Genomic DNA, 6,884 nt, shown 5'->3' on the forward strand with positions numbered 1-6,884 from the left:
GATTAACTGGAGATTAAAAGGAGATAATTTTATTAATAGAATACTTACAAAGATATGGGCAGGGCTAAGGGAACCAGTAAGGGAGAAACACCCTACAACTAGCAAACATAGGAAACCATTACCTTCTGCAAACCTGAAAGAGCAGAGGGAAGGAAGAGGCGCTAAAATACAATGAGAACTAAAGCTATCAGAAGCGCTGTCAGATAGAACCTATGGCTCTAAGTAATGAAACATAAACATTGGCAAACATAACTAAGCAACAAGAGATGAAAGGATAAAGACCCTAAACTCTACCTTTTCACTGCAATTTCTTGATGGAGCTTCCTGCTGGCCAAACCCAACTGGAATCTAGAGGTCAAGGAACCCTGATGAGCTATTCCTTAGAGGTCAGCCACCTGGGTTAAAGACAAATAGGGAAGTGTGAAGAGAGGGTATGAAAGGAGAAATGAAAAATATCTGGTACAGCTTCCCTTTCACCTTAATTGGTATATCTTATTTAAGAGCATCAAATGCTTCAGTATTTCATTTACTTCCTAATTAATTAGAATTTATTGATTGTAGAAAATATTTAAGAATTCAATGAGAAATGTCACTTACTTTGTCCTATTTTATGATCTATATATGTGGTCTTAAAGAGTACTCTATAAACATTCTTCAATGTCCTGTGAAATTCCATCTTGGATGGTTAGGATCATTTCTCACTGTGCTTATGAAAGGGTAAGCTGTGTAATTTCCTGTAGCGATATTTCTTTGATGGCAGAAATTGAAGAGGAACCAAAGAGCCTCTTGATGAGGGTGAAAGAGGAGAGTGAAAAAGCTGGCTTAAAATTCAACATTCAAAAAACTAAGATCATGGCATCCAGTCCCATCACTTCGTGGAAAATATAAGGGAAAAAAGTGGAAACAGTGACAGATTTTTTTTTTCTTGGTTCCAAAATCACTGTGGATAGTGAATGCAGCCATGAAATTAAAAGATCCTTGCTCCTTGGAAGGAAAGCTAGGATAAGCCTACATGGCGTATTAAAAAGCCAAGACAGAACTTTGCTCACAAAGGTCCGTATAGTCAAAGCTATGGTTTTTCCAGTAGTCATGTATGGATGTGAGAGTTGGACCATAAAGAAGGCTGAGTGCCAAAGAATTGATGCTTTCGAAATGTGGTGCTAGATAAGACTTTTCAGGGTCTTGGACTGCAAGGAGTTCAAACCAGTTAATGCTAAAGGAAATCAACCATGAATATTCATTGGAAGGACTGATGCTAAAGCTGAAGCTCAAATACTGATGGAGTTTGGCCATCTGATGTGAAGAAATGACTCATTGGAAAAGACCCTGATGCTGGGAAGGATTGAAGGCAAAAGGAGGAAAGGCCAGCAGAGGATGAGATCGTTAGATAGCATCACCAACTCAATGGACCTGAGTCTGAACAAACTCAAGAAGATGGTGAAGGACAGGGAAGCCTAGCGTGCTTCAGTCCATGGTGTTGCAAAGAGTTGGACATGACTTGTGACTGAACAACAATAACAACAAATGCTGTGTAATTTTCTACAGCAATATTTTCAGTTACACTTTAAATTGAGTATTTCAAATAAGGATTTAATTTAGGTTTAATGAGGGAGTTATTATATGTTAATTAAATATAAACTGATTATTATGAATATCTATTGGAGCATAGCAATCTTTTTTATTAAGATGAATATCTCTTAAATAATCAAAGCTAAGTAAATATGCTACTAATAATGAGTTTTAAACTAACATTTGGTAGAAAGAATACATCTAAAGGCAATGCATTGAGTATAATGTGGTTATTACCTATTAAATATCAATGGATTCTTGAGAACATGGTTATTGAACTTCAACTCATAGATCTTAATAACCTGCTAGTTGCGCCTAAATAAACCTCCATAAGTCAGCTAGTATTTAATTAGCAGAAGTATTTATAACATGGCATTTACATTAGCATATTTATAATCAAATAAATAATATAATAACCCTTTTATTAAATCTAAATTAAGTCTTTGCCAGAGGCACTTAAGGAGTAGTGAAACTACATTGACTCTGGGGTCTTTAATATTTATTATACTGTTTTTAGACTTTACTTATATATTAAGCAATACCTTAATATATGATTCATTATCTAGGGATATTATGAAGTTCCACGTACTCTATTTGGTATAAAAATATTTAGATTAAACTGGATAAGATAGTTCTCTAAGTTTCTTATTTGATCCTTTATAACAAGGCACAAATATGGGATACAAACAAACTATGCCGTTCTAGTTGAGGTTCGATGCATGATACTGGATGCTTGGGGCTGGTGCACTGGGACGACCCAGAGGGATGGTACGGGGAGGGAGTTCGGAGGGGGGTTCAGGATGGGGAACACGTGTATACCTGAGGCGGATTCATGTTGATGTATTGCAAAACCAATACAATATTGTAAAGTAATTAACCTCCAATTAAAGTAAATAAATTTATATTTAAAAATTAAAAGAAATTTAACCAATATGAGGAGTTGGCAGTGCTGGCATTGTGGTGTGTGAGGTTTCCATAAAAGTTTCTGTAATCAGGAGTTTGGATGCCAAGTTACACCTAAGAAGAGAAGCCCTGAGCAGAAGTTGTGTACAGTTAGCTGTATGTGCACAAAAATAACACAATCACTCCACAGATGAATTGGTAGTTGTCTTGCACAGTTAAAAATGGAGCATAATTTCCTCAAGAGTGAGAAATGAATCCTAAACTAATTTTATTTCAGTATTGAAATGTCATAATTGTCTTTTCACACAAAGAAGCCAAAGATGCAAAGAGAGCATTAGACTCAGGTTCATCTCTTCTGAGGAGTCTGGTTAGCTTTTCTATCATCCTTGCTCAAGGTGGAGGGCTTGTTTCAGGAAAACTTTTTATTTTTTCCAAGAAGAAAAATCTTCAAAGACATTTATTTCAACACAAACACTAGGAAATAGTGCTTTGAGGGTGCTAACAATGTGATATTGATTTGTGGAGATGTGTTTATATTGACCAAATAAATCAGGGAAAGGCTACTAATAAGTGAGTCCAAAATGCAGATGAAGAACTCCACACTCTGGTGCTAGTGAAACTTGCACCTGCCCATGTTCCTTGTCCTAAGGCTACTGTGAAGTGAAGGAAACATGGATGATGAGGGTAGTGATGAGGATAATAAAGAGGAAAAAGGAGAAGAAGAAGAAAGTGGGGAGGGGAGCAAGAGAGGAAGGGAGGACAAGGAGAAAAAAGAAAAAAGACTATGATGAAGCAGGCAATAGTGGTTTTCATTTATTATGGTTATGGGACGCAAGGGAGACTTTCTGCCTGCTAGGCAGTATTCTAATAAAATTTATGTAGATTATCATATTTAATAACTCAACCTTTTCCCATCAGATATTAAGAATATCTCTTTCTTTCTCTCAATAATGATCTTCCAAGATCAACGGGCATCATACGACCCTTTGAAAATCACCATGCCTTTTCTGATTTTGTGTGCAAGTCATTTTACAAGGAGAAGGTACAAAGAGAGACAGGAGACTAGACTAGGAAAAGCCATGGTCTGGAAACTGCTGTCTTGCTTTCTCATCTCTACAGCTAACTAGCTATGTAACTCACTAGATTCTTCATATATGAGATATGGGGTTTAGATCTCAGGGTTTCAAAATCTCCTCAAGTGCTGGATTTTCATCCTTGTGGACACCAGGGTTTCAGTTGACCACATTTATCGCTAGAAATTGGAATACAGAATGCCTTTAGAAATGTTAGTCTAGCCATGTGTTGTCATTGTTCTGATGGAAGCTAGTTATATATAGTCTTGTTTTCCAGTAACATTAAAACTTAATCTTTATGCATGTCCTGAAAGGAGAAATAAAGATGATTGTTATTGAGTATGTTCACTGACTGTCTCAGAAGGGTTTAATTACTTTCCACTCCATGTACACTGAAGGAAAAACTATCAGGATAAGGAAAGCTCAGCATTTTGAAGGAGGCTGAAATGTAGCAATCACGCCATTCTACTTTTATATACCATATTTCTCTCCAAGATCTATTGATAGAATTTTTCAAAATTTAGCTCCTGCAGAAATAGGAATTTTGATTCTTTGGTTCAGTATTATAGATATGAAATTTTCCACTTTGTCTCTGCTAATGATTTGCTGAAACAGAGTTCTTTAAGAAGGTAGGGGACCAAGCGTACTTTCTTAGGTAGTTAAGCTACTTGGATCAAGTTCCCAGTGTCAGGATTGCTTCTTTATGTACAGAGGCTAGAAAACTCAGTGAAAAGAAAGCCACAAGATCCTGACTACCCCAAACTGGATGTTCTACTTCCAGACTACATGCCTAAGGGGATTTAGGGGAGAAAGAGACAGCTTAGGTGGGGTCGTACTGAGAAACAGGGAGAGCAGACTGGAGCCAATGTCTACCTTGGAATTGGCTTTTGCATTTTTTCTTTCCATATCTCTGTTAAATAACTTCTTTAAGAGACTCTTCCAGTAACACTGTGATTGAATTACAGTTTCATCTAGTGAGACAATAGATAAAATAGCTTTATCAGTTTAGATATCTTATTCAGAAGTCAGCTTAGAGATTTAAACATATATTAATTACATTGGTATGTCTCTTCAGCTGCTTTTCTTTCTGGTACTTGATTAGGTATGTTTCTTCAAAATTTCTGCAAAATTACAAATCATGAATGGGGTTTATTTTGCCATTTAACCCCATTTTATAGCTTGGTATTTTCCTAAGTTTAAGATGAACTTTGAGGGAACCAATGAATGAGGAAATCCAAGCTATCATTTAAGTTTTAAACCATATATGCTAATATAATGTTTCTTTAGCTACTATTTCAGTCATATAAAAGTATCTAAAATTACCTACTGTTTAAAAAGTTTGCTCAACTTGAGTTTGTATGTACCTATCATGGTTTAAATGTCCAGGTAATTTTTGCTTATGTTATCCTGTAGTTTGTATATTTGTTTTTGTGGATTGCATGGAATCTTCTGGAACCATCTTGGAGGTCAAACGTAAAAATAGATGTAAAAACCAGTCTCTCATCTAACTCCCAAATAAAACAGGACACTGCATTTTCTTACAAGTCGGTCAACAACACACTCATTTTAAGTGTAAAACTTCTCTTGATCTCAACATTTATTACCTGTATTCCAAATATGTGATATTAAATGACTTGATCAAACAGCTTGTCTGGCAAAAAGCAGGTAAACCTCTCTTTAAGTGGTGAAGATGAACCTACTTTGAAAACACATTTAGAAATCAACTCACAATGTAGCTTGAATATAGGAAACAGATAAAGAGAGGCTTGAGGAGGAGAGACAAGAAATCTCTTGGAGTGATTGAGAAGAAAATTAAAACACCCTAAGTAAAGCACAATCTTGTGTTACTTGACTTTGCCCTTGTTACAACAGTTTTTTCTTAAAACTATTGCATCCAGATTTCCTTATTTTTCCTAACATGATCTTTCTAGGGTGCATGTTTTACCCATAGCTTTTGTATTTCTCCTGAGGCTATCAATTATTTTACACTTCCTCTTTTTTTTTTTCTCCTGGAGTGAGAACACATTTTGATTAACCTCTCTTAACCCATTCAGATCTTGTCTCTTCTGTTGGTCTTACTGTGATTTAATTCTTCTTGCCTATGTCCACTTGGATTATGGATACTTTCTTCCATTTCCTATAAGCCAGCCCTTTCATTTTACACCTATGAATCATTCACATGCAAGGCTGAGAAGAGATTTATAAGATCTTAATGCAATAACTCAAAAGGTGTACTGCTATCAAATAGCTGATTTTCAAGGGAATAACAAACAAGTTCACCTCATTATAAAATAAACCAAGATAAATATAGGTTTAATCTTGACTTTAAACCCTTTGTTTTGTTGTCACTTTCAAGATTATTTTAAGGTTAGTTCAGTGGTCACTGTAATTTAGAGAGAATATTTGGGTGTCATATTTACTCCAATATTTGAATTTAATTATGCAACTTTCTAAATGCATAGGATTTTTTTATTTTATAAAAGATAAGTGGGGCAGCCCCAGTTTCAACTCTTTCAAGTAATTTCTTCCTAGAACATTATAGCTGGATCCACTGAACTGGAATCCATGCACTGAAACAGGTTGAATATAAAGTTGAACATCCCTCATATGAGGTGAGGTGAAGTCGCTCAGTCGAGTGCGACTCTTTGCGACCCCATGGACTGTAACCTACTAGGCTTCCCTGTCCATGGGATTCTCCAGGCAATAATACTGGAATGGATTGACATTTCCTTCTCCAGGGGATCTTCCCGACCCAGGGATCGAACCTGGGTCTCCCGCATTGGAGGCAGACGCTTTAACCTCTGAGCCACCAGGGAAGTCCATCCCTCATATAGGGGAGCTTAGAATTTAGCCACTCATCCAGAAAGAATCAGGTTCATGCAAGGGTCAGGTGACCTCTACAAGGACGCTGTTCCATATGCTGTATCTCTGCAGATGGTTATTTATGTCTCCTTCAGTTTCTCCATACCCATTACCAAACAGCCTAAATCACCATCGCTTAAACTATGGTTACACTTTTATTCACTTGTATATTGTTTAACCACTCAGATGCTATTTTTGAGGTTTCCAAGATCTGGTCTGTCTTTTTTTTCCCACCATATCCCCAATGCCAAGAAAAATAAATGACCTGTGTTAGGCACAATCCTTATATTGGATGAACTCAATATATATTTGCTGAATATCCCTTTAAAAACCACATTAAAAATATTATCCATGGTCTTCCAAACAAAATTATCTCCTTCCACTTCAGATTTATAATATCTGCCACTCTGTTTTCTCTACAGTTTTATTTCCTTAAGTACTAAAGCTGCAGCATAAGTCTGAACCAACCTCTCTGTT

The 6,884-nt window shown here is 36.3% G+C and overlaps 1 non-coding gene across 1 annotated transcript; it reads right to left on the reverse strand.

Annotated features, from left to right (window-relative positions):
- Positions 1–6,289: 6,289 nt before the first annotated feature.
- TRNAW-CCA lies at positions 6,290–6,361 on the reverse strand. The gene has a single exon. It is a non-coding gene; the product is annotated as a tRNA-Trp (tRNA).
- Between the last annotated feature and the right edge of the window lie 523 nt (positions 6,362–6,884).

This window comes from Oryx dammah, unplaced genomic scaffold, assembly GCF_014754425.2.
Source record: "Oryx dammah isolate SB20612 unplaced genomic scaffold, SCBI_Odam_1.1 HiC_scaffold_3, whole genome shotgun sequence".
NCBI classification, from domain to species: Eukaryota; Metazoa; Chordata; class Mammalia; order Artiodactyla; family Bovidae; genus Oryx; species Oryx dammah.